A 27,786-nucleotide genomic window follows, 5' to 3' on the forward strand; every position below is an offset into this window, starting at 1 on the left:
TTTAAAGAAAATCAACGTGTTGTAACTTGCTAAAAATCACTTAACTATAAAAAATTCTATTTAATGGGTAGTTCCATTCTTCATTGTTAAAAAAAAATCAACGTGGTTTAAAAAAAAGGTTTTAAAGTTTGTACTTTACAGGTAAATTTGCAAATAACTGTACTTTTTTGTTTTAAATTAGCTTATTTTATTTATTGATCTTTTATTTTCAATTTCTGATATATAAATTTGAGATGAGAAAATTAATTATTTTCATTTTAATAGACATTTCAAAATCGGGGGGGTGAATTTAAAAAAAAAATTGTCTAGAATATTATATTCAGTTTATTGGAAAGAGCATAAAATTTCACATTGAACCTGGAAATATCGTAAAAATTGAACCAATAGAAAAACTTTGATAGATTTTTAAAGTGAAAAAATTGAAAAAAAATTAACTCGTAAAATTCAATTGATTTCTATTACGTAAACAAAATGGCTGCATGAAGGCGCGCAGGCACTTTGTAAACAGTGTTTTTTTATTTAAATAAAAAATTAAATTTTCTATTTTTTAAACAACTTTTATAGTGTTAAGAAGTATATTCCATAAAGAAAATAAACAACCCACTTTAAAAAGAGAAATTACGAGTTTTTTTTATATTTTATTCGCAGTTTTTGTTAGAAGTGTCAAAACATCTCCAAAAATTTTGGTACACCTAATTGGTCACCACTTATCAAGGCCCGAGGGAGGGACACACAAAAATAATACCAAAACTTTGTTGCCATCAACGTCAACAGAGTATAAACCATTATTGGAATGGTCTTTTCCCCGCTATGTTGTTGGTTCTATGCACTTCTGAGAGATCCACTAACCTTTTTTTCCTTTTTGAGAAGAGGTTAGTTTATTGCTAATCGCCCGAGACGCCTCTACTGGGGAATGCCGACGAGGCTGCCCAGGTATTTTACTTATTTATTTATTGCAACCCAGGGTGCTCTTCCTTTAAGATACGTGCTCTTCAGTCCCACTTTCCGACACTTGTGTCGCATTTTTTCGCCGTGGGGAGAGGAGGTCAATAACTTCACAGTACCAAAGTTGAACAAAAGATCACTTTATCTAAGACATTTTAAATGTATGCTAATTTAGCAATCATAGACTCTGTTGGCATCTCTTAGGCGATCGAAAATAAATCAACTTACCTTCAACAAAGAAGATAATGCCTGGGAGAATAGTCTTTGGTCATCTCATCAATCGAAACAGATACTACACTTTCAATCTGACCACAAACCAGGTAATGTGTTTAGTAATCAAAATATAGTTTTTAATCATTCTAAAAAAAAAAACGCGAAATTTTATAGGTGAGGGTGCCTTTGTATGTCTGAAGACTAAAAAAATAGCTCGCCGAGTGAGGTACAAAAATAGTAGTGAACGGACCCTTTAGCGTCCTCCGTTAGGGCGCTTCGGGTGATAATAAACCAACCTACACTCGCGAAGAAGGGGGGAACCACACCTGATTCTGATAAAGAAGTATCTGATGCTTCAAAGCACCGAGGTTACCAGAATGATACTAATTTATGATTTAGGGGCTTCCCACTTAAGCTCGATGTGACATAGGCCCTTTAACGTGTGTTAAGCAATTTTTCCCGAGGTGACACTCTCACAGGTGTACTAGCAGATCAGAACGAACCTTTCGTCAATTTCTTGTAGGGGTCCCATAGGTAACTAACAATTATTCCCTCCGCAGAATGGAGGGGAGTGAATTCTAACAAGAGGGGTGTCAGGTCCTTGCGAAGCAGCCTCCAAATTTTAGAATTATGTTAAGACGAACCTCGACTGAAAAAAGGCAAATAAAATAACTATTCGTGAATTTGCTTAAAGATTGGATAAACTTTTATTTGCTCAATAGATTTGTTGTTGATCATTACCCGCAAGGAAGTATTTGTAAGATCAAAGAGAAATTATAATTATCAATAACAAGCTTTATTTGGCATTGTCTGGGAGAAGTTTATACTTCCAATTTTGTTTCACACGTTGTCTTCCACCGTGTTACTTTCTTTTCTCTTTTTTCAATGCATTTTTTAAGTTAAAGAAAATCCTTTTTTAAGTTATTATTCATTAGTGACATTTTAACTTTTAGGTAGGTCTCGATTGCACCAAAATATATGATGTCATGTTCGATCGAACAGGCCTACTTAATGAAGGCTGTGCTGCCACCCACGTTTATCTTCTCTCTTAATTTCTTGTAAGAAAATATTTACACTGAAGAACAGATTTTTCCTCACTAAATGGCGACCACGTATCAAGACCAAATGCAACTGGACCAAGTTCGAGTTCGTGTGAGATCGGGTTTTGGTGGGAATTTGTTGATATTGGCTTTGAAGACTATCAAGTTGTAATCTGAGAAGAAACAGTCACGTTACAATGTGTTCTACAAACGGGAAACCTTTGAAGGAAGGAATATAAGTTAATGTTTTAAATCGGATTTTTCAATAAAATCGATTGATTCTTGCGAAATGCTAATATTTAAATCATATAAATACTTTCGAGTTTTAAATATACAAGTCAAGAGTTAGATCTACATGCTGATTTTTAATATGTTGTTTCTTTAAGATAGGATTTGGAAACTTAAATTTATTCGTTACACTTTTCTTACCAAATATTTAAATACATTATTAATTAATAAATATTTAATTTGTATTTTTCGAACTGCTATTCTAATCTTGGTTACTTTTACAACGTTTCGGTCGATGTAAAGAATGCTCCGACCAACTGCAGGCACTTTTACACCCTCGACGTAAATACCCCCGACAAACCCGACAAGCAGCTAAATCCCACCCCTTCACAGTAGAGATCCTTAGATGTAAGAGAGCCTTCTACTCCAGTAGTTTCTTCCCCAGAATCGCTAGACTTTGGAATTCCCTTCCGGGTCCCTGCTTCCCCAACTGTACTGACATGCAGAAGTTCAAGTGTAACGTGAACCGACATCTTGCTGCCCAACTCCCCACATAGTACCCCTGTAGCTTATGTCTCTGATAGTAGCCCCCTACAACAAAGTGGCAATGTGCCTTCTGAAAATGTAATAAAAAAATAATTTAAAAAAAAACATTCTTCTTCGTTTGCATCTTTTTGAACTTGGGAATATTTATATCGAACTGGGAAATTTATATTGAATTTCGAACCGAACCCTTTGTTTAATCCATGGAGATAGATTGTTTTTGTCCCACCAGTCAAGATCGGTTATAAATGTTTATTAAATAGTGTGTTATTCTTACCGACTATAATAAAGATGAATGTTTTACATAAAAAAAATGTCAGTTAGAACTGATTGCTAAACAACGCATTTATCCGTTGCGTTACACTTATTTGCAGTTACGCATGCGATATTTGAACAGATAATTTTATTAATAGCTATAATAGATAAGTGTTTTGATTATTTTGTATATCTTTAGCTTGGATTTCATACTAACCCGAATATTTCCAGTATATATACATACATGCATACATACGTATACACACACACACACACACACACACACACACACACACATATATATATATATATATATATATATATATATATATATATATATATATATATATATATATTTATTTACCAGTGGTGAAAAAACCGGACTAGAGAGGTCAATGTGTAGTCAGAGCAGTATATAGGAAATTTATTATTCTGGACTCACAGTAATAAATTTAAATAAATAAATATATATATATATATATATATATATATATATATATATATATATATATATATATATATATATATATATATATATGTGTGTGTGTGTGTGTGTGTGTGTTTCTGTAGAAATATATTACTCTGTAATTATATATATATATATATATATATATATATATATATATATATATATATATATATATATATATATATAGTAATTTATAAAATATATATGGCGATTAAGCTACACTGAATATTGCCTGAAGAGTCCTAGAGTGGAACGCCGAATATTCAGTATAGCTCAATCGCCATATATATTTTATAAATTACTAACTAGCTCTACCTACGTATTGAGCACTTTTGAAGTAAATACTTAAAGTTTACGCATAAATCTATACTTTCGTATATTAATTTTATGTGAGTAAATGAAGTAGTTATATATATATATATATATATATATATACATATATATATATATATATATATATATATATATATATATATATATATATATAGTTCTTTGGAAATATATTGCTCTGTAATTATATATATATATATATATATATATATATATATATATATATATATATATATATAGTCTTTGAAGTTTTTAACATTATATATATATATGGAAGTAAAAAAAGGTTGGATAAATGGATGCCGCATGAATTGAACGATAATAAAAAAAATCGTCGTTTTGAGGTGTCTTCTATTCTTCTTCTGAGCAACAAAACGACCCATTTCTCGAGTGGATTGTTACATGTGTTGAGAAATGATCCTCTGCGACAACTGGCACAATCCGGGCGAAATGATTACCGCGGAGAAGTACTGCCGACAAAGTGATGAAATGCATCAGAAGCTCCAACGTATGTGCCCGAGATTAGTCAATATGAAGGGACCAATCTCGTTCATGACAACGCTCGCCCGCATGTTGCTCAACTGACCCTGCAGAAGCTGAACGAATTGCGCTACGAGACTCTGCCTCATCCGTCATATTCACCGGGCCTCTCGCCCATCGATTATTACTTTTTCAAACATCTTGGCAACTTCCTGCGCGAAAAATGCTTCAAAAGCTGAAATTATGCCGAATCGGCCTTCAATGACTTCATTGCTTCTAGAAATTCGGATTTCTATGCTAAAGGAATCAATAAACTTGTTTTTCGTTGGCAAAAATATGTCGGTTCTAATGCAATGGTTCTTATTTCGATTAATAAAGTTTATTATGAAAGGAGTTATGATCTTTTGAAGTAAAAAAAACGACATTTTTTTTTGCACCAACCTAATATTTTATAGTATTTCCAAGTTTAATTCAAGTTTTACGATATCTTTTTAAAATTAAGTTGTTAGGTGAAAGAACAGAATAGTTACAAAAACCCTCCCAATGTTAAAAATGGCTTCCTAAATAAGAATGTTACCCAAATCTTTGCTCGTATAAAAAAAAGTTTCCATATTTAGCTGCTTGTTCTTATTTACTTGCCTCCCCACGAGGGCAGACTTAGACATAAGATCGGTTTTAAATGTTATCAAGTTCCGTCACGCAATGTTTACAAAGGTTTTGCGTGAAGCTGTCATCTTCAGAATCGAACGAGTTTTTTTTTTTCATTTTTCTTTTCAAATTGTATTATTTTATTTAATAAGCAAACAAACAAAAAAGTATAATCCATTTTTTTTCGTTTTCTTGTTTAAAAAATATAATTTGAAAAAAAAAATATAATTTGAAAAAAAATATATAATTTGAAAAAAAAAAATGAAAAAAAAAATCGTTCCAATTTGCAGACGACAGTTTCGCGCAAAACGTTTGTAAACATCGGGTGACGGAACTTGAAGATTACCGGGGAATATCTAGCTCCCCTAAAGGGGCATTGGGTTGATATAAATATTAAGTTTGCATCGGTCTAATTGAGGACAGAACAGATGAAGTGTAGTATTAGAACAGATACTACAATTTGATCCTTGTCGATCGAGGATTGAAATTTAACAAGAATAAACATGTGATATCCAGTTTTGATTTTTTTTTTACAGAATAAAATAGAAAATGTAAAAAATATTTTAAATTGTTACTTACCTAAGAAATATCCATGGTTTACGTGTTTTCATTCCAGTTATATCAAAAATGGAAATAGTTTTTTTGTTGTTGTTTTTTTTTTTTTTTTTTCAAATTGAAGAAAAAAAATGAGCTCCAGATTGTATCGATCCTTTTTGTATAGTTTTAAAAAATGAAATATAATTTCACAACTTTTTTTTTTAATTCTTTAGAATACTTTCTTTCCAGTCCCTCTTATATTTTCTTTCACACTTGTATGTTTTAAACTAGCTGAACCTACCCGGCGTTGTCCGGGAGTCTTTGTACAGTCATTTTTATTTCGTCTTATCTTATTTATTGTATTTTACTTTTTTTCGTAATAAGATATTTTAAAAGTTATTTTCAGTACTTCATGCTACTGCAATTTGTTTTCCGTCAGATAATAATTATTCGATAAATAAAAAGAAAATAATATACCTGTTACGTAGAGACGATAAACGCGTACACGGAAAAAAGTTGTCACACAATTCTAGTGAAATAGGCATTAATTAAAATAGAATTTTTTCATGAACAAATGTGGGTTTTGGTTTTTCTTTTTTGTTCTTTATCTGTTTTTGTATGATTTTATCTTGCTTTCGTATCCATTTTTTCTTGGGGTTTATTTATTTATTTACATTTTCCAGTGCGCGTAAAAGCTTTTCACTTTTTTTCCTTTCTGTCAAAAATGTCTTTCTTTTCTTTTTGTCGTCTGCTAAGCCAATATTTATACGTTGTGCGCATGCGTGCGTTTTCAGCACGAGTTTTGAAAAAAAAAAATGTCGAAATTTCAAAAATCAACAACACACACAAAAAAAGAAACCTATAACATAAAAGAAAAAAAATTAAATTAAAAATTTTAAATAAACATTTAAGTTTACGTTTTTATCTTTTTATCTCTCTCTCTCTCTTTTCTGATTAAAAAAGAGGCATGTTTCTTCTCTCTGGGTGTTTATGGTAGGGTTCTAAAAACTATATATATATTTGTTTTTAATAAACAGGGGAATGTTGGCACGGTATTAATATTATCCAAGCCAAAAATAAATATTAGGTATAAGTTCTAATTCTTTTCACAAACAAAAAATATTCTATCTTATGTTTGTTTTTCAGATAGCACAACTTTCATTTATCTTTCCTTTTTTTAACAATACAAAAATTATTTAAGAGATGGTTGTTATTTGTTTTGTTTTGTTTTTTGTCTTTTGTTTTTTTACATTTCAAAACTAATTATTATTTTTTTATTATTATATATTTTTATTTTTTCTGAATAGTCTAAGACAGCTAACAAAACATTAACACAACAACAAGAAGTTACTATACGTGTATACACAACTTAATAAATTAAGCAAAGTTACTAATTTGATTTAAAACGATCTCAGAAGTTTGACAACATTTTAAATAATAATAATAAAAATCATGGGTTGCATTATTAAGACAACACAACGGAATGCATATATATATATATATATATATATATATATATATATATATATATATATATATATATATATATATATATCAAGTGTCTATCCAAAATAGTGATCCGTATTTTTATAAGAATCCACGGGGACAAAGTCTTGCCGCTTTAAAATTATTTTCCGACCGCTTGTGAAAGTGAAAGCGCGCACACGGCGAAAACAGCGTCCTGCTTTGAACGAGACGTGGCAGATAACAGAGCGAATTCTTTCTGTTGCTACACGAATAATCTGTCAAGACCAAAGAGGCTGCTGCTGATGCTGCTGCTTTCTCTGTCTGTCGTGTGACAAGACTGATTCAAATTTGTATCCGTGTGTCCGTCGGAGCGTGCGTCTGGGCGCGGTTACCGTTTTTCTGCGTAAAGACAAGAATCGAAGAAGCGAGATCAGCAGAGTCCTGCTTAAAGGTGCCACATGCGTGTGTGTTTGACTAGAAATACATTCGAACGGATGCGATAGTATTTACTTTTTTTTTTAATACACAGATATCGTTTACGTAAGCGTAAAAGTTCTCTTTAATCTGAGACAATAACTGAAAACACACTTGCGTTCAGTTTTATCCTAAGGGGAAGACAAATAAATGGATACATACTTATATATATATATATATATATATATATATATATATATATATATATATATATATATATATATATATATATTAGACATTAAGAGGAAATTATAGATAGATATATAAATACCCGTTCGCATACACTTTTCACGATAAAGCTAGAACCCAGAATTAGATAGAATCGAGCAATTGCATCGACAACGGACAACGCCAGACCCAAAGCGGGTTTCGATGTACTGCATCTCATCAGTGACGTGCTCCGACATAGACACGAACCCAGGTCGTCGCACGCATGAAGTGTGCAATACTGACGACCTAACCATATGGGCTACGGCGCTATGCCCCGATTTTTAAATTCTTATATTTTTATCCAGTTCTACATTCTACGATGTGACAAGCAACGCGTCCTATACAACAAAGATAGTTACTGCTGGTATGCAGGCGGTAGATATCACATCTACAAACATTAACTGAAAATAGCCGACTCCCCAGACACGATTTCGCAACAACCTATTTGTTGAGGGACATCACGTCCCTACGAAGGATGAACCGGTTTTTCTACACATATTAGACATTAAGAGGAGATTATAGATATATAAATACCCGTCCACATACACTTTTCGCGATAAAGCTAGAACTCAGAATCAGATAGAATCGAGCAATTGCATCGACAACGGACAATGCCAGACCCAAAGTGGGTTTCGTCAGTATTGCACACTTCATGCGTGCGACGACCTGGGTTCGCGCTTATGTCGGAGCACGTCCCTGATGAGATGCAGTACATCGAAACCCACTTGCGTAATATTTGCGTAAAAAGCTTACAGTAAACACAGACCTCTTTATATATATATATATATATATATATATATATATATATATATATATATATATATATATATATATATATACGATTTTAAATATACAACATGTAAATATATATATATATATATATGCATACGTATATTTGTTTAAAAAAATTTGCCTAGTAAACTCCTCAGTCAGTTTTTAGTCTACAGACATGAAACTTAATATATAGTATATTCGAACTCATGCGAAACTTTATATTTGGGTTTTAGCTGGGGGAAATCGCTGAAAAAGTGTGTAAATAAAAAAAAATGGAATTTGCGAGGTGAATGTTAAACGACGGCATTACGAATATGCGTACGTAACATAATAGCTATTGGTTCATGTTTTAATTTTTAGTCTTGCAGCAAACACGTCTTCATAGCTCAGGCATTAATGTCAAAGGAAAAAGTAAATCCTAAGCTAAACGTTTTGGTATATGTATTATTCCTTAATTGGAATTCATTTTTGAGATGAGCATTATATATATTAATTTATATTTTATTTCGGACTATTATTCTCATCTTTATTAGTTGTTGTTTTTCATCTTTTATTGGTTTGTTTATTCACAACGTTTCGGCCAACTATTCCTCTGGCCTTCGTCAGGTGGTAACCGCGACGGATAGAAACTTCGAATCTCCTAACTGCATTCTCAGCCATCACTGCCATCCGTAGTTGTTGTCGTCTCACCACATTTTTGGCCAAGTAAACCTCTGACACGCTTTGGGTGGGATTGAAACCGCTATCTTTAGACAATGTTCATCTGGAACTGTAGAGATTCAACGTCTCTATCAACTGCGCCACGGGCCCCGAAGGGCGAGCAAGGTTGGCATTCTTTAAATAAACGTGGATTTATAAATCATTACTAAATATTGGGACCAATAAAATCTATCTATATATCTATAAAAGTGAAAATGTTTGTGTGTGTGTGTGTGTGTGTGCGTGTGTGCGTGTGTGTGTGTGTGTGTGTGTGTGTGTGTGTGTGTGTGTGTGTGTGTGTGTGTGTGTACATTTCCTTACCAAGTAACGCTGTCAATTTTCGGTGTAGAGACTTGAGATTTGGAAAAATCTTTTTAATTGGTTTTCGGACTGTTCAAGTAAATACTTAAAGTTTACGCATAAAATTATATTTTCATGCATTAATTTATGTGATTAAATTAAGTATATATATATATATATATATATATATATATATATATATATATATATAAACTTTTCTTTCGACTACTGCACTATTCGAAAAAAACAATTCCCATTATTTCAGCTGCTTTGAAAACTTTCCAACCGGACTATTTATATTGCACTGGATTTAATTTTGGATTTCATTCTCTCTAAAGAATTATTTTCGCCTTTCGGATTACCTTGAAAGAATCTTCATGCAAGCTGAAATGTTATGCGCGGTTTGTTAATATTATTATTTTTTTTTTTACATTTACCACATTTTTCATTCGTTGTTTTTAAAGGACATGTACATCTTTGCCATTGATGACTACAATAAATTGCGGTTTCACTTAATGCCATGACCAGCAAATTCTAGCATTGCTACAAATATAATTTGCTGATTTCTTTATGTCCTCTGATGAGAAGATTAGCAAGAATAGCATTCTTTAAAACTCCGCCGATTAAGGACTTTGTAAATTGTTTTTTGGAGTATTCAGTCGAACAATAAATTTGATTGTAAATTTCAACTTACAGTTTTAATTTTCTTTCTCTTATATATATATATATATATATATATATATATATATATATATATATATATATATATATATATATATATAAAATAGTTTCTACAGATTTTTTTTAAAATTCCAATAAATTACAATGGCAGCTTCAAAACTATACTGTCAAAATTACCTGAACATTACTGACTTATTAAAAACAACAACGTTAACTGTGTCAGCAGGTGAAAAATTTCGGCCATCTTGTTTAAATCGAAACAGAAAATTACCTACCTGTTGAACTCTCCTGTGTCTTACGATCGTTTTTACTAAATTCTATTTTTTATTTTCTTTAATAAATAACTTTCTAACTTATCGATTTTCGTAATTTTTGTATATAATCATCTTAAAAATACGAGGAATACGCAAATAAAATTGTTTTCGTGTGAAAGTCAGTTTTACGATTTCCAAAATTGTTTCCTAATAGTGTAGGAGCGCCAAATTCTTTTTATCAGTACGAGAACAAAGATTATCTTCAAGATCAGTTTTTATTTTCGATTTTCGATACTTATCGGATGAATTTCTGTACAAAGCATATCTAAGAACACTACCAGACATATAAATTAGCTTTATGTGAAATTTGAAAAAGATAGGCCCAGCCATTTCGGAACCTATGAGGAACTCTCTCTCCCTCCCTCCCTCTCTCTATCTCTCTCTCTCTCTCTCTCTCTCGCGCGCGCGCGCACACGCACACATACACACATAGTGACTTTTATATAATAGTAGAGATAGAGATGTCTATGTCTATCTTTCTTCTTTTATTTATAATCCAATAGTGTAGGTGTAATTATCTAGGCCTGAGCTGCTCACTGATTTCCGGCTTATTTCCAGAACCGAAAACAAGCAAGACAGTTTCTAAGTACGGAAACAAAAAGGGGTATTTGAAGTAAATAAAAAAGAGAAGCCTGATAAGATTCAGAGTCACGAATTGTGTGATGTCCTCCAAGGTAGGGTAGGGACAAAATAAAAATGGCGAGTAGGATTTCTAATGCCAAGAAAGAAATAAAAGGAGGCTAAGATTTTGGTAACCGAGGTGAGATCAGATAAGATCACGGGTCAGGCTCAATGCCACGATAAGTAGTGATTCGTGTGATGAATAAAGAGAAAATTGAAACATTGATCCTATCCAGATTAAGCGTTTTGTTTATTTATTTTGTTTTTGATGGAAATCCTTCCTGACAATGCATGATGCCATTTGGTGTAAGAAGCTAAAAAATATCACTGCAAGGGCAAAAACTAGCCAACAATGATTGTTATGTGGATATATTTCAACCCAGAAAACAGCAATTCTTTCCTCTTTGTCAGAAACATCGTTCATGGAATGTGAGGAATAAAGGACAAAATAAGGGAAGCGAGAGTTACGAGGCAGCCGAAAGTAAACGAAACGTTCAATTTACTCTCCATAAAAACAAAGAATAAAGAAACACAAAATAACTGCTTTTACTGGTTTGTTTCTGTTGTATACTGTACAAATATAATGATGGCTGCTCATTGTTGGTGGCGGTGAATGAGTGGGGCAGTGATTAAGGACGACGTATAGGAATGGACAAGTGGTTTTCTTAGACTCAATCACTAATCGACTATTGATTTCAATTTCAGTTTAGTTTATATAACAATTTGTGACATCCATGCACTTGTAAAACCCCGTTCTTTAGTTTGTTTTTTTTCGCTAATAGTGTAGTCATATACATTGTTTATTTAGTGACAAGATATTTCCATCTGCTGCTAACTTTTTTGAATAACATAACTTTTGCAGGTGGCTTTGAATCAATCAACCATTATTTTTATTGTTTTTGTTTTCGGTAAGCAATTGTGTTTATAATTTCCCGCCAGATGCGTGTATGTATCATGTATTTTTAAACATTTTTGACGGGTGACATTTTCGGTATACACGACTCGGATATTCTTACGAGAAAAATACACTCCTGTTTCATTGTTTCCCTTTTGTTGCATACAAATTTGCAAGGCACTATTCCCGGTAGTTTAAAGGCTTTAAAATTAATTTTATTTTCGGAGCGTCTCAATAATATTCCTTGTGGTTTCTGATCACAAGTCAGCCATTTTACTAAACCGTTATATTTATAAAACTATCAAACAAATCTCGTGTGTCTGAGTGGTACTCTCTTACATATTGAGTGAGTGCGGTTTTTGTTTGTTTAGGATAACAAGAAATAGGGTTCAGTCGGGATCAGCTAGTGGATGTCAGCTCTACCTACTGTGTGCTAGAAGCTGATGTGTTGTCACATGGTTCAAAAACGAGATGGCGAAGAAAGAAGTGATCAGTCGATTGGAAGTTTCTGGGTAAACCATGTAGATATGGCTTATGATTACCGAGAAACTGTGGTTAAATATCCGGAGTTCGCAATGCCTCTCCGCCAGTGGCAAAAGAGACGGCAACGCCAACATCTTAATAAGAGGAGTTCTCTTCAAATTGATGATTTATTTGTTTTCTCATTTGTAAAACATTAATTGCAGAATGGGGTGGACGACATAAGGCAAGTGATGTAAATAGAAAAATAATGGAAAGGAAGCTGCTCACCAAGGTATACAAAGGCTGCTGAAATAGGATTGTTAATCAAGGTGTGACAGTTACTAAGATAAAGGACCAGAACTAGTTAGTTAATATATGTAGAATTAGTTTTACGATCGTTTACGACAGTTAGATATCCGGAGATTGCGATCTGTAAGACATTTAAACCTTAACTCGAATGGTAAAGGGTAGTGTAACATCTCGCCTATACGTAACTTTTAAATTGTATTATCAAAAGAATATTTATTGAAAACAAAATTGAAATTAGGAAAGACTAGAACAAATTTTCAAAAATATTTTCTTTTATAATCACGACTATATTTTCAATTATTTGTCTCTAAACCCACCAACATGGCAATACTGACAAATCTGCTTAGCAACAAAATCACACCCCTTCATTATTGAGTTGCTTAAATGCCAGAAACTTTTCTAATCTAATAGCTTCTTCCCTCGAACAACTAGATTTTTGAATTCTCATCCTGCTACCTGCTTCCATGGCTGTACTGATATTCAGAAGTTTAAATGTAATGTAAACCAACATCTTGTTAGTCTTTCCTAGGCATGGTCCTCAATAGTAGCCCCTTACCACCAAGTGGTGATCCTTTCTAGGGACACACATGAGAAAAAAAAGGGGAGAGAAAGAATAACATTCTATTATACATCAAAACGAACAATACTTACATTGGTGGTGGGGGGTTGTGTGTGTATAACGTTTTTACGGACGGTGTACAGATACTGCAGTTTGCATTTTACTTGAAATGCCGATGAATTTCACAAATCGTACATAATTCCGTTCTACGCATAAAACCAGATTTTTGACGGGTATTCTGCTAATAAACATTGTTCTTAAATTATGCGAACATTTCAGGCGGACAGGACTATGTACATTACATGAAAATCAAATCAACTAACACATACTGCAGGGAATAACCTCAATCAACCTGAAAAGGGGAATAAAGACCTAATATGAGTCGTTTGATGAGTATTAGCATTTCGTAATTGCTTATTTCCCGTAGAATAACGTGGATAACACCATGAGGAGAAGCATAAATTTTCAATTTACAGCTTCTGACTTTTAATCCTAAATGATGTAATTGACAAATATTCGCTCATATATATATATATATATATATATATATATATATATATATATATATATATATATATATATATATATCCATTTAAGGTTGATAAGTTCTTTTTCTTCTGATGAGTCAAGGGTGGAATATATTAAAAAATCGGCATAATAGTTACATGAATGATTCTGCGCTACGAAACACGTGCTGCCAAGATTTGTGCATCTCAGCGTACTTAAAGAAATAAAAGGTAAGATGGTCAACATCTTGAAATTTGGAATATAGACTTTTGTCATTTATATATATACACATATATATACACATATATATACACATATATATGCATATATATATATATATATATATATATATATTTCATTTTATCCATTCATTATGATTTTATAAGTAATCCCCACTTAAGTCTTCGCTCTTGCGTGACATTTGTTTTACACTTGATAGAAATTCAACGATTGACTCCTGATGAGTTTGTTGATGAAAGGGACCCCTAGATTCTTCCCGACCTTATTTAAAGCGTTTTATAAGTTTTGTACCGTAAAACACTTATTTTAAATGTGTATGTATATATATATATATATATATATATATATATATATATATATATATATATATATATATATATATATATATATAAATGTTCTTTTATATATATATATATATATATATATATATATATATATATATATATATATATATATATATATATCAGTCTGACTGACGTAAAGAGCATTCAAAATTAAAATGTTTAAATGCAACGTTATTTCACGCGGTTAATGGTAGCCGAATGGATACGGTCTTTGCTAATCGAACCAGCGATGTCTCGTGTTGCCGAGTTCGAATCGTTCGACTGGTGTTAATCGTGACACCCTGTACTGAAGATTCCCGAAAGGATGAAACACTAGTGTCTGCAGGTATTTAATTATTATAATAATAAAAAAAATATATGTATATATATATATATATATATATATATATATATATATATATATATATATATATATATTCCAGGTCCACCCTAGTTGTGTGTGTGTGTGTAACAGCCTTGAAAATATCAGGAAATAATAATTAACTGATTTATATATATTTAGCGGTAAGGCATTTCCAAAGCAAATCTTTTTTTAAAAATGAAAACTCCCCCTTCACACGCACGTTTTGAAATGTTTCTACATATTTTTAAAATGTATGGAAATTATGACCCCACTCCCACTTAATTTCTCCTTTCTGCCAAAGAAATGGCGTCTCATTATACGTTAAATTGATATAGGAAAGTAATCCCCAACGCTAAAATGTTAAACTTTTATTTTTAAAAGCTCCTTTTTTTATATTATTATGTTGATGCAAAAATAATATTGTTTTTATATATACACGGTGACCCCCCCCAAAAAAAACGGACCCCAACTCTAATTAGACCCGTTTCTTAGTGTTTTGTCCGAATGATATGAAACTTTGGTCATAACTAGTTTATTATATTCAAAACATCACATGAAAACACTAGGGTATTTGGGCTTTTTTTCGCCCTTCTACAGAATATGTTCTAGATGGCCTCCATTTTACTTTTGTTTCTTTTTTTGTTTTTGTTTTTTGTTTTTTTGTTTTTTTTGGGGTGGGGGTCACCCTCTATAGTGAAACGTCAAAAAGCGACATTTTTTTTTTGCACCAAACTAATATCTTTAAAGGTTGTTAAACCATATTAGCCAAAAATAAAGTTAAACTACGCTCGGTTGAGTCGTGAAAAAACTAAATATTTTTTTTTTTAATAAACTTAAATAGTTTTTTTTTTTTTATTTTTAGATATGTAAATTGACCAAGCAGTTTTCTTTTTTTGTAGTTTTTTTTTTACATTAGAAAAACATATTTGCTTTGTTTTATTTTATTTGGAGACAAATCAAATATTTGTTAATACATAATTTTAACACGATAAACATATTTTTTTTTAATCAAGTTCTAGTTTTAATAATGCACAACTTAGCAAAGAAAATATTTTTTAATATATAGGTACACCTAAACAATAGGCACACCCTTTGAAATCTTTTTCTTTTTCGTCTTTTTCAACTTTGTTTATTACCAGATTCTAACAAATATTGAAAAAAGTCAATATTTAAAGATTTGGAAGGGGGTTCAGTTTCTCATAAAACTTTCTAGTAAATCGATCCCGCAATTTTCAGAACCGATTTACATTGGCTCTTTTTGTCTTCGCCCTTTATTATTTTGTTTTCCTTCTTTTTTTTTGCGGCTTTTCACTTTAAGAAAAGTTTGCTCCCCCCCCCCACCTCCGTCATTTTTTTTTTAGTCTACCCGTTGGACCTTAGAGCGTAAGATGAAAAATGTTCAAAATAAAAACTGATTTTGAGATTATATTGTCTTTCATTGTCTTAAGATAACATTTTTTAAGTGAAAATAAAAGAAAACTTAGGAAACCTCCAAATCACGACTGCAAGCAATAATTAAAATTAAAGAGGCCCAACTTAAAGCACTACTTAAACCAAGTTTCTAACTCCTCCCTCCTTGAAAAGAAAATATTTAATAGATAAGGCCTGAAAAAAAATCATCAGAATCCACAGGAGCGCTACTAAAAGCAATAAGTATGGTTATAAATATGATCATAGTTATATATTGTATAGTTATATTTAAATCAGTTTTTTTTTTTACTCAACGGGGTTAAATTATATTTTAAACACGTTAAAATAAGTTAAAACAAAAAAATATTGTTAGCCTTGTGTACGTTTTGAATAGCAGCAGTGGCTTTTAATATCGGACAAGACAGGGCGGCCATGAAAGAGGTAAGCAGACGACGAGCTCTTTGAAATCAGAAGTCACAAACCAGATGGACGATTTAAACGCTAAAGCAAGCAAGCTGATCTAAGTTTTATAATCTAATGTAAAAAGGCTATATGTCTGTCTGTCGGTCTGTCCGTCCGTCTGTCACCATATTTTCAAACTCTATCTATTCCGAAACTAAAAGCCGCATGGTGGCGCTAGAGGCTTAAAATAAGTACAAATTTTACAGACCGTTTTTTATAGCCGGTAAATTTTTTTTTTATGTGCCAAAAATGAGTCAAAATTGAAAAAATCGTTAAACATTTTGTACATTCATCTTAGTTTATTTTAATTTTTTATTAGCTAATATGCGTGTCACATTGGTACAGTGGTGACGTCACCAGCTTTGAATGCTACGGTTTCGGTTCTAGCTGATGGCACCTAAAAGTGTTTTTTTTTAATCACGACTCTTTAATAATAATATATACGTAGTGACCGCCAATCGATGTAAAATTGCTTTTTTTAAAGCTTATTAAAACCTATGAACACCCATTATTTCTGAACAACTTTTGGTTTTACCAGTAAGATAAGACCCTGAAGTTTATTATGTTAAAAGCAGAATTATGTAATACTTTTCTTTAAGTTTTAATAGAATTTTAACTTTAAGTTTTTAATAATTTAATTAAATTATAATTACAAACCACAGTTTCGGTAAAATATTTTTTTAGCTTTATAATTGTTTTCCTTCATAATAACTGATCAATAAAACTTTAATTTTTTTAATAATTGAATTAAATTATAATAATTACAAACCACAGTTATGGTAAAATATTTTTTTTAGCTTTATAATTTTTTCCTTCATAATAATTGATCAATAAAGCTTTAATTTTTTTAATAATTGAATTAAATTATAATTACAAATCACAGTTATGGTAAAAAAAATTTTTAGCTTTATAATTTGTTCCTTCATAATAATTGATCAATAAAGCTTTAATTTTTTTAATAATTGAATTAAATTATAATTACAAACCACAGTTATAATTACAAACCACAGTTATAATTACAAACCACAATTATAATTACAAACCACAGTTATAATTACAAACCACAGTTATGGTAACATATTTTCTTTGGCTTTATAATTTTTTCCTTCATAATAATTGATCAATAAAACTTTAATTTTTTAAAATAATTGAATTAAATTATAATTACAAATCACAGTTATAATTACAAACCACAGTTATGGTAAAATATTTTCTTTGGCTTTATAATTTTTTCCTTTATAATAATTGATCAATAAAACTTTAATAGGGGGATGCAACTTGTTGGGATGTCACAATCATCATCTATGTAGTAATTCATAGTTATAGTTAATGCTCTATGTCATAATTTATAGTTGTAGTTAATTTTCTATGTCATAATTCATAGTTGTAGTTAATTTTTTATGCCATAATTCATAGTTGTAGTTAATTTTCTATGTCATAATTCATAGTTATAGTTAAGTTTCAAAAATGGGATAACAACTTTTTGTAAACTGTATCTTGAAAAAATCTCCCGTAAAACAACACTTGCAGATATAATTAATACTCATAATTTTCACATCCTGTTTCTTGTTAATCTTTTTTTGTATCGATTCTTTAAAGCATTCTTTATATACTGGTACATTGAAAGTTTACACATTCTATAATAAAATTTTTAATTTATTTTTAAAGCTTTAAAAGTATGCATATTTTAGCATTTTCGTAAAAAAATATTTTTTTTCCTCATGTAAAAGATAATAATTATTGATATCATATTTAATGAATCTCACACTTCAATACGCAAAAGATAAAAAAAAAATAAACACATTCAAATTTCAGATTTCAATCTTCGATATCGAAGGCATCCTGTGAAATATTTTTGTTTTTGTTTTTCTACACTCATATACCCCCTTATCACAAAATGAATGTGTGCTTAATGGATCGCTGGGACTTTAAAAGGTCGAACAAAAGACAAATGTGAAAGAGGTGTATGAAGTCCCTAAAAATATATTTATACAACAAATATGCAAAAAAGTTACACTCATCTAAAGTGCATTCTTTACTTATTAATCGCTGAAAATTGTATATTGATTCTATAATTATCTGATGTTTGGTAGATTTTTAAAAACAGACTCTGTTACGAAAATTAAAAACACTCCATAAATTTGGTGGTCACTACGAAATCTGAAATATCATATTTAAGCATATTTTAAACTCGGCCACTGGCGGGCGTCCCCTCTAGTTATATGCAGTGTATTACAAAAGTCTAAATTGAGTACTGCTTTTTTCCCCTCTAAAATGTCATGTGACTCATTAGTGACATGTGTTCATAGGAAGCAGGTGTATTCAAATTTGTAATGCAGCTCTCACACTCTCTCTTACCAGTCACTGAAAGTTCCTACATGCCACCACATGGCACGACATGGAAAAGAACTCTCTGAGGATCTTAAAAAACGTATTGTTACACTACATAAAGATGACCAAGGCTACAAGAAGATTGTTAACACCTTGAAACTCAGCTGCAGCAAAATGGCTAAGATTATCCAGCATTTTAAAAGAGCAGGGTCCACTCAGAACAGACCTCAGGTAGGTGGTCCAAAGAAGCTAAGTGCACATGCTGAGTGTCACATACAAATGCTTTCTTTGAATGATTGATTGATTCCAAAATAAGTCCAGCGTGACAATGCATATATATCTGATTGGAAAGCCTTCAAAACAACTGAAATAATGAAAATTGTTTTTTTTTTCGAGCAGTGCAGTAGCTTAAAGAGAAGTCTGTCCCCAGTCAAATTGGACCTAATAGTGTCCATAAGTATTACTCGTAACGTTTTCACTGGTTCAAACCGACATCTTTAATCATGATAATATTCGACAAGCACGTCTTTGGCATGCTTGGTCAACGTTTAACACATTATCCTGAATCAACGTAAAAGAGTATCTTCCCAAATAAAGTTTAAAACATGTTGCTGAGTTTACTTACCTCGGAGTTAAAGTTGACAAATGGGAACTGCATACAGAATAAATTGAAAGCTCAAATCAGCAAATGTTAGGATGGAAAAGTTGAAGGAAATCTTGAAATCAGTTCTTCCTTGACTTAACTTTGCCTTTAGGAGCCCTCACCATGGATGGGTTGAGCTAACTCCCTCCATAAAACACTATCCTAAATCAACACAGACCACGCATGGTGATCCACAACAGTCAAGATAGTTATGGCTAGTCAGTGCCGGGATCAGCAGAGAACACTATAGATCAGTGGACCAAAGTTAAATTCGATGTCAGCTTTCATAGTGTGCAACCACGTCTTCAACTGGCCTTCTTGGCATCTTCACCAATCTTGGAATTGTTCTGGTACTATTGCTTGTGAATGAACTCTTCTGTGTTGTGCCGCACAGTGTGTCCGAACCAAAAAAGTATCCTCTTTAGAAACGCTTAGTTATGGAAAATGTATTTCTCTGATACATAAATTTAGTCAGAATTTCCTACAAAAATGAAACCTGCATTCTTTAATTCCATCATTGAAGCATAAAGATATTGTGATATTGTGATATTGCGATGTTGTGATATTGTGATGTTGTGATATTGTGATATTGTGATATTGCGATGTTGTGATATTATGAGGCCAGGTTTTAGGAGACAACTTGAATGGGTAGTTGTGCAACAAGATTCTATTTTTAAATTTAATTAAGATTTTGCGTTTTGGCATAATCGAAGAAACAGTGAGCAAAAAGGGAATTCCAGAGTAAAAATGTGTGAGGCAAGAAGCAACTAGAGAAGAAAATCTTGCTCCATTACAATACCTCTAGAGTGAAGTATGGGATATTGTTGCTAGTCGAGTGCTTCAGTAGTATTTTCGTCAAGAGGTGGCAAGTTCATCAGTGCACATTCTGTGAAAGTACTTGTAAACCATGCACAGGGATGCCTCAGCGACTGCATTATGTTGGGTCTTTTGGCTATGATCACAGATCACAGCATAGCATGAATGCCAATGGTTTGAACGATTATTATTATTGATTTGGTAACTATTATGTAGAAAAAATTATGCAGAGAGAATGTTTTGAAAGAAAGGAATGTGTAGCGAAAATATTTGTGTTGAAATGTAATGGAGGATTTGGACTTATAAACAATAAAATATTACAGAGATATTTATGTAATAAAATAGATTTAAGCATTCAATGTTTTTTGTAAAGGCATTTAAAATTATCATTGGAAACTCTTGAAAAGTCAGTATGTTATTGCTATACATCATATGGGATGACTGACCAATTTTCATTATTTCAGATTCAAATCAAGAGCTATAGCAGAAATTGGAATACACCCTACTAAAGCCTGATAGGCACAGCTGATGAATTTTAAAAATGCAACCTGGGTGCGAGGACACTTTAGAAGAACGATATGCAATAAAATTCTGTTTTAAACTTGGAAAAAATGCCACAAAAACGTATGGAATGCATCAGACTAATTTTGGACCATCTTGCATGAATCGACCATCAGTTTTTGAGTGGTATAAGAGATTCAAGAAAGGCAGAGAGTCTGTGGGTATTGATGAAAGGTGTGGGAAGAGTAAGGAAGTCAAAACACCAGAGTTGATTGGCCAAATAAAGAATTTCATATATAATAACCGTTGTGTTTCTATAGAGACAATAAGTGCACGGTTTAGTATCAGTATGTGGACTGTGCATTCAGGAAGAAACTGAAAATGCATGAGATTTGTCCAAAGTTTGTTCTAAGGGTGCAGTTAACCTCATCCTGGTTCAAGACTACCTGACAAAAATGAGCATCAAAACACTTTCTCACTCTCCCTATAGTCAAGGAAAATCTTAGAGACTGTCTTTATGAGACATTTGAGGAGATGAGGGTCATTGACATGCTCATACAAGAGGACTTCTATGGGGTTTCCAGATGTTATTGGAATGGTACAACCAGTTCATTGCAACCAGAGCGGGGTACTTCGATGGGAACTAGAGTTTTATGTCTATACTATCAATAAAAGTGTTCATACGAAAAAGGTCTAGAAATTTGATGACAGCACCTCATACCATCATATATATACAAGAAGAGCCTGGTCTTTTATCAACTGGAAAATAACTCGATGCTAAGAATTTTTCTAAAAATTCTCCTGGAAGCAACAACCTACAAAGAAGCAACTTCATTGTTACCTTCATAAATAACATCCTTGCATAATGATGACGGTATGAAGAGGCTATTACTAATACTATTATGGCATGGTGATCCAGAACAGTCAAGATAGAATTATCTGATCTAATCTCTGCTTCTTTTGCTCCAGCTCGTTTGACTCGTTGGTCCATTGGTCTTCATCAATTCAATATTTTGATACTTCATTCTAATATGGCTTTCTGTTATAAGAACTGCAGGTATTTGGAACTCTCTTCCTGCTGACAGTTTTCCTCCTATTACGGCAGGTATTCTTCAGAATTTTCTGATGTATTTCCTGCTTCCTTTGTTCCAGTTCGTTTGACTTTTATTCTAATGGTCTCCATCGATTTATCAATCATCAATGAATTTTAATGCAGTTTCCTATTTCAGTAGCTTCTTTCCCAGGACTGCAAGGTTGTAGAAATCTCTTCTTTCTGATTGTTTTCCTCCTGTTATAGTTTTGGTCTTTTCAATACTTAAGCTAATAGAAATCTCCTGTTATTTGGACTATCACCTTTTGTTCTTGTTAGCTCCTTACATCAAATGGTTTTATGCCTTGTCTGGAGCGATTTCAGTAAAAAGAACAGAAAGAAATGAAAAACAGTCACAGCTTTTGTGTGCCCATCTAAAAGAAACAGTGACCACACACAAGGGCAAAGCTGAGAATGTTGGATTTTAAAAAGCGATAGTCATACACGTGTGACATTGGCAATCAAGAAAGCTTGATATAATGGAGCGACATTGTGAGCTAAGCAGAGTAAACAATATTTGTTGGTTACTGAACTGAAAGGACTCTTACAAAGACCACATAACTGATGAGGAAGTCAAAAACAGAATAAGGCAAGCCATTGGTCCTTATGAAGATTTCTTCAAAATCAGGAGATCCAAACTAAAATGGTTCAGCTACATAACAAAAGGAGAGAAACTTTCCAAGACAGTGCTCCAGTGAACAGTCAAATAAGGAAGACAGAGAAGAAGAGAGAAGAAGAGGTGGGAAGACAACATCACAGAATGAACAGGATTGAAGCTGAATTGCGATCAGATGTATGGAGGAAAAGAAAGGATGGAGAGGACTGGTTGACAGGTCATCTGTAATGCCCAACGGCAATCACTACGGAGCAGTTCAAGGTGGAGGTAAAGAGCTAACAGGAGAAGATTGTAACAATGTTCGTTCGGGGATACTAAACTAAATTCAGTGGGGAGAGGATGTAACAGAACTTAAGTTAAGCAACTAGCAGAGAACCTATAGCGTACAAGTGTCTTTTTTTCTAGAATTGTTTGTTTCTGGAACAAAATACCAGGGGTCTGCTCCCAATTGACTATAACATGGTCGTTTTCATATCTAATGCAAATAAATTATTAATCCGTCTTCTTAAATAATCAAATCTTACCCAAATTCCACCATTACTGATCATCACTGTGTTGTCTTACAGCCTACCCGACACTTCTGGCCTTGATGAACGATGATCCCCTGGCAATAAAAAAAAACATATGAAGACCTACCTGTTGGTATGGAGGATAGAGTGAGATGGCATGAAAAAGACAGGAGGAGGACGCGGAGGAGGACGTGGAGGCAGAGGTGAAGCAGGAGGATCGAGTAGGGACAGATAGTGTTTAATAAATAAATATTGGTTTGATAACTAAGTTCTTGCCTTTTTTTTTATATATATTGTGTTTTGAAAATTTATTTGTTATATTTTATTTTTCGAGTTAAAATTAAATGATTTCGATTGAAAAAGTCATTGAAAATCTTGTTGAACGTTGGAAAACATGTTGTGAACGTCATTGATTAAATAGATGTTAGTTCTTATTTTACTTTTTAAAATGTACATTCAAAAACAGCAAGAATTTAGTTACCAACCCAATATATCAGGCGATGAGCATGAGATATAGTTATTATATGCAGTGGATAACTGAAAAAAATGTATGCTATATACTGTACGATGGAAAGATACGTCTAAGGACTTATTACATTTCATTTTTATCTTAACTGATACAACAGAGTGATTGGAAGATTCCCGTACTGTATATCAGTACTCTATGGCTGACTGGGATAGCTTCCGTACATTCATATCTAACCTACCTCTGCATTATATGTTTAAAAAGGATGTGTCCTCTATAGTATCAGACTTGACCGAATGGTTAATTGTAGGCATAGACCGATTCATACCATCCAAAAAACTCCAACAAAAACCTAACAGCCAGTCATGGTTCTCCCCTGAATGTGCTGCTGCCATCGTGCACAGAAATCACTTTTTCCATAGCTACCAACGTAATAGATGTACTGAGACTAAAGCTGCTTTCAGGACCGCCAGCAACCACTGTAAAAGAGTAATAAAACATGCAAGAGAGCTATATGCCCAGTCTATTAAATCCAAAGTAGCTGAGCAGCGGCTTGGTTCCCACCAGTTCTGGCAAATAGTAAATAGGATCTTGAACAGAAGCGTGCGTTCTATCCCAACTATCATCAATGGACCTGAGGTCATCTCGTCAGCATCAAACCAGACTATTTGCCAAGAACTTTGCAGCTAATTCTACGCTATGCGACAATGACCATCAACTCCCTGTATTTCCTCCTATAACAGACAACACGCTATGTGACATACAAATATCTGTGCGTGAGGTTGCCAAGCTAATCAAGAACCTTGATTCCAGTAAAGCAACTGGCCCTGACGGCATTCCAGTTATAGTGCTGAAAAAGCTCCAACCAGAACTTGCCCCCATACTTACAAAACTGTTTAAGTGTTGCCTTAAGGAGAACTGCTTTCCAACACCCTGGAAAACCTCATCAGTTTGCCCTGTATTTAAGAATTCAAGTTAAAAGTTATCTCCCTCTCAGTACAGACCAATAAGTCTCCTGTGTGTCATGAGTAAGTTGTTGGAATCCATATTAAATAAAGAAGTAGTCAACCACCTCAACAGAAACAACCTTCTTAGTGACATGCAATATGGTTTCCGCTCTGTAAGATCTACAGCAGATGTGCTAACGGTTATATCACATCGGATTAGTGAATCTCTTGACAAAGGTTTCCTTTCCAGGGCAATTGCTCTTGACATATCAAAGGCCTTCGATAAGGTATGGCATAAGGGCCTACTTCACAAGATTTCCAGCTACGGTATTACTGGAAATGTTTTCTCAATCATTAAATCATTTCTCTCTGATAAGAGTAGTGGTTGATAAGCAGAAATCAGAGGCACACAGTATTAATGCTGGAGTTCCACAGGGGTCAATCCTGGGCCCAACTCTCTTCCTGATCTACATCAATGATCTCCCAAAACACATACTTAAATCATTCGTTGACATCTATGCTGATGACACGACCATCTATGGCAACACATCAAAGGCCGTAAATGACAAAGTTCTCTCTATCTAATTCTCTCTCCTCTGATCTTGAACATGTGGTACAATGGGGGAAGAGTTGGCTGGTCACTTTTAATACATCCAAAACCAAGCTTCTATCTTTACATCATCAATCCCCATCTGGCATCAATTGAAATGAATGGCTCTCGTCTAGGGGAGGCTCCATGTTTTGACAAGCTTCTGGGTTTGACCTTTACTCCTGATCTGAAGTGGAACACATACATCAAATCTGTTGCCAGGGACGCTGGGAAAATGGTGGGATCCTTCTACCGCTCCAGAAGATATCTCACCCCTGATGCAATTCTCTATCTGTATAAAAGCCAAGTACGTCCAAGGATGGAGTACTGCTGCCACATCTGGGCAGGAGCTGCTAAAAACAGCCTATCCTGTCTTGACAGAGTACAAAATAGACTTTGTGGTTTAGTGGGGGATGCCCTTTTCTCTTCCCTGCAACCTCTCTCCACGTTATTTCCATGGCAGGTGCTCGTCTGAGCTCCAATCCCTTGTTCCCCCTCGCCAATCTTTCACGATAAACACCCGTCTGGCTGAAACTACTGTCAATAATTTTCCCCACTCTCTATCTGTGCCTAAATTCAAACGTAGTTTCCATGAGCAAAGCTTCTTTCTTAGAACTGCACGCCAGTAGAAGTCTCTGCCGCTTGCCTGTTTCCCACCTGACTACAACTTGGACGTCTTCAAGTCCAAGACAAACAAACTCCTGTCAAACCGCTCCCTTAAGTAAGACACTCTATCAAAACCCCCAATACTAATGATTACTACAATACTATCTCATTAATTACTGTACACGCAATAAACCTTATCCCTGAGTGGCCTTCGGGCCTTGATAAGTGGTGACCTCCATGTAAAAAAGAAAAAAAAAGAACGGAAGCTGAACATAGTTCAGGCAAATTGTGGGAACGCATTATATGAATCTTGCAGAACCTGCATGTTTTTTTTTGGGTTTTTTTTTCGTTTTTTTACAAGGAAGTAACCACTTATCAAGGCCCAGAGGCCACTCGGGGATAAGGGTTATTGCATGTAGAGTAATCAATAGGATAATATCGTTGTAATCGCTAGTAATGAAGATCTGATGAAGTGTCTTACTTAAGGGGGCGGTTCAACAGGAACTTGTTTATGTGGGACTTGAAGACATCCAAGTTGTAGTCAGGTGGGAAACAGGCAAACGGAACAGAGTTCCACAGGTATGAACTCTGAGAAAGAAGCTTTGTTCATGGAATCTACACTTTGATTCGGGCACAGATAAAAAGTGAGGAAATTTACTGACAGTGATTTCAGCTAGACGGGTGTTTTTCGTGAAAGATTGGCGGGGGCCATAGATTGGAGCTCAGACGAGCACTTCCCATGCTTGCAAACCGTCTTTTTCTTTTTACTATGGCCATAACTTATCAAGGCCAACAGCCACTCGGTGATAAGGTTTAATTAGATGAAAAAATTGTCAACCGAAAGATGAAGAACGCTATAGATGTACTAAATCTGATCAACGGAACCATGTTCATCTATTACGAATAACTACTTATCATATTTGTTGAGATTGAATCTGAGGATGACTATGTTGTATGAAAGTAGTCCTGTGGTAATGTGGTACGTAGAGGTAAAGCTTTTTTAACGAATGCAAATTTGTGAAAATTACGTCTGACGTAAGGCACATCAAAAGAAATATATGAAATATATATATATTACAAAGCATATCACCACTTGGACATAAGGCTAATATTTGGTGCCATGCCTAGGAAAGATTAACAAGATATTTGTTTATGTTACTTTTAAACTTCTGCATATCACATTACTGTGAATAAGAAGGAAGTGAGTAGAGATACTTCCCTAGATACAATGATAGATATAATGACAGATATAATGGTAGAGATAATGATAGATATAATGATGGATGTAATGATAGATATAATAATAGATATAATGCTTGATATAATTATAGATATAATAATAGATATAATGATGGATTTAATTATAGATATAATAATAGTTATAATTATAGATATAATGATAGATATAAAGATAGATATAATAATAAATATAATAATAAATATAATAATAAATATAATGATAGATATGATAATAGATATAATGATAGATATGATGTAAAATATAATGATAGACATAATGATAGATATAATAATAAATATAATTATAGATATAATGATAGATGTAATGATAGATATAATGATAGATATAATAATAAATATAATGATAAATATAATAATAGATATAATAATAGATATAATAATAGATATAATAATAAATATAATGACAGATATTATGATAGATATAATAATAGATAGAATGATAGATATAATAATAGATAGAATGATAGATATAATAATAGATATAATGATAGATATAATGATAGATATAATAATATATATAATGATAGATATAATGATAGATATAATGATAGATATAATGACAGATATAATGATAGAAATAATGATATATTTAATAATAGATATAATAATAGATATAATGATAAATATAATGACAGATATAATGATAGATATAA

At 32.9% G+C, this 27,786-nt stretch overlaps 1 long non-coding RNA gene across 1 annotated transcript in view; it reads left to right on the top strand.

Moving 5' to 3' along the window:
• The window catches only part of LOC145241973 (uncharacterized), a 132,163-nt gene extending 108,639 nt beyond the window's left edge, over positions 1-23,524 (top strand). The window contains exon 2 of the long non-coding RNA XR_013862623.1: positions 23,323-23,524. This is a non-coding gene — a long non-coding RNA (uncharacterized LOC145241973). The remainder of the gene's footprint in view (positions 1-23,322) is intronic.
• Positions 23,525-27,786: the final 4,262 nt, after the last annotated feature.

This window comes from Euprymna scolopes, chromosome 21, assembly GCF_053919585.1.
Source record: "Euprymna scolopes isolate OS-2025 chromosome 21, ASM5391958v1, whole genome shotgun sequence".
NCBI lineage: Eukaryota > Metazoa > Mollusca > Cephalopoda > Sepiida > Sepiolidae > Euprymna > Euprymna scolopes.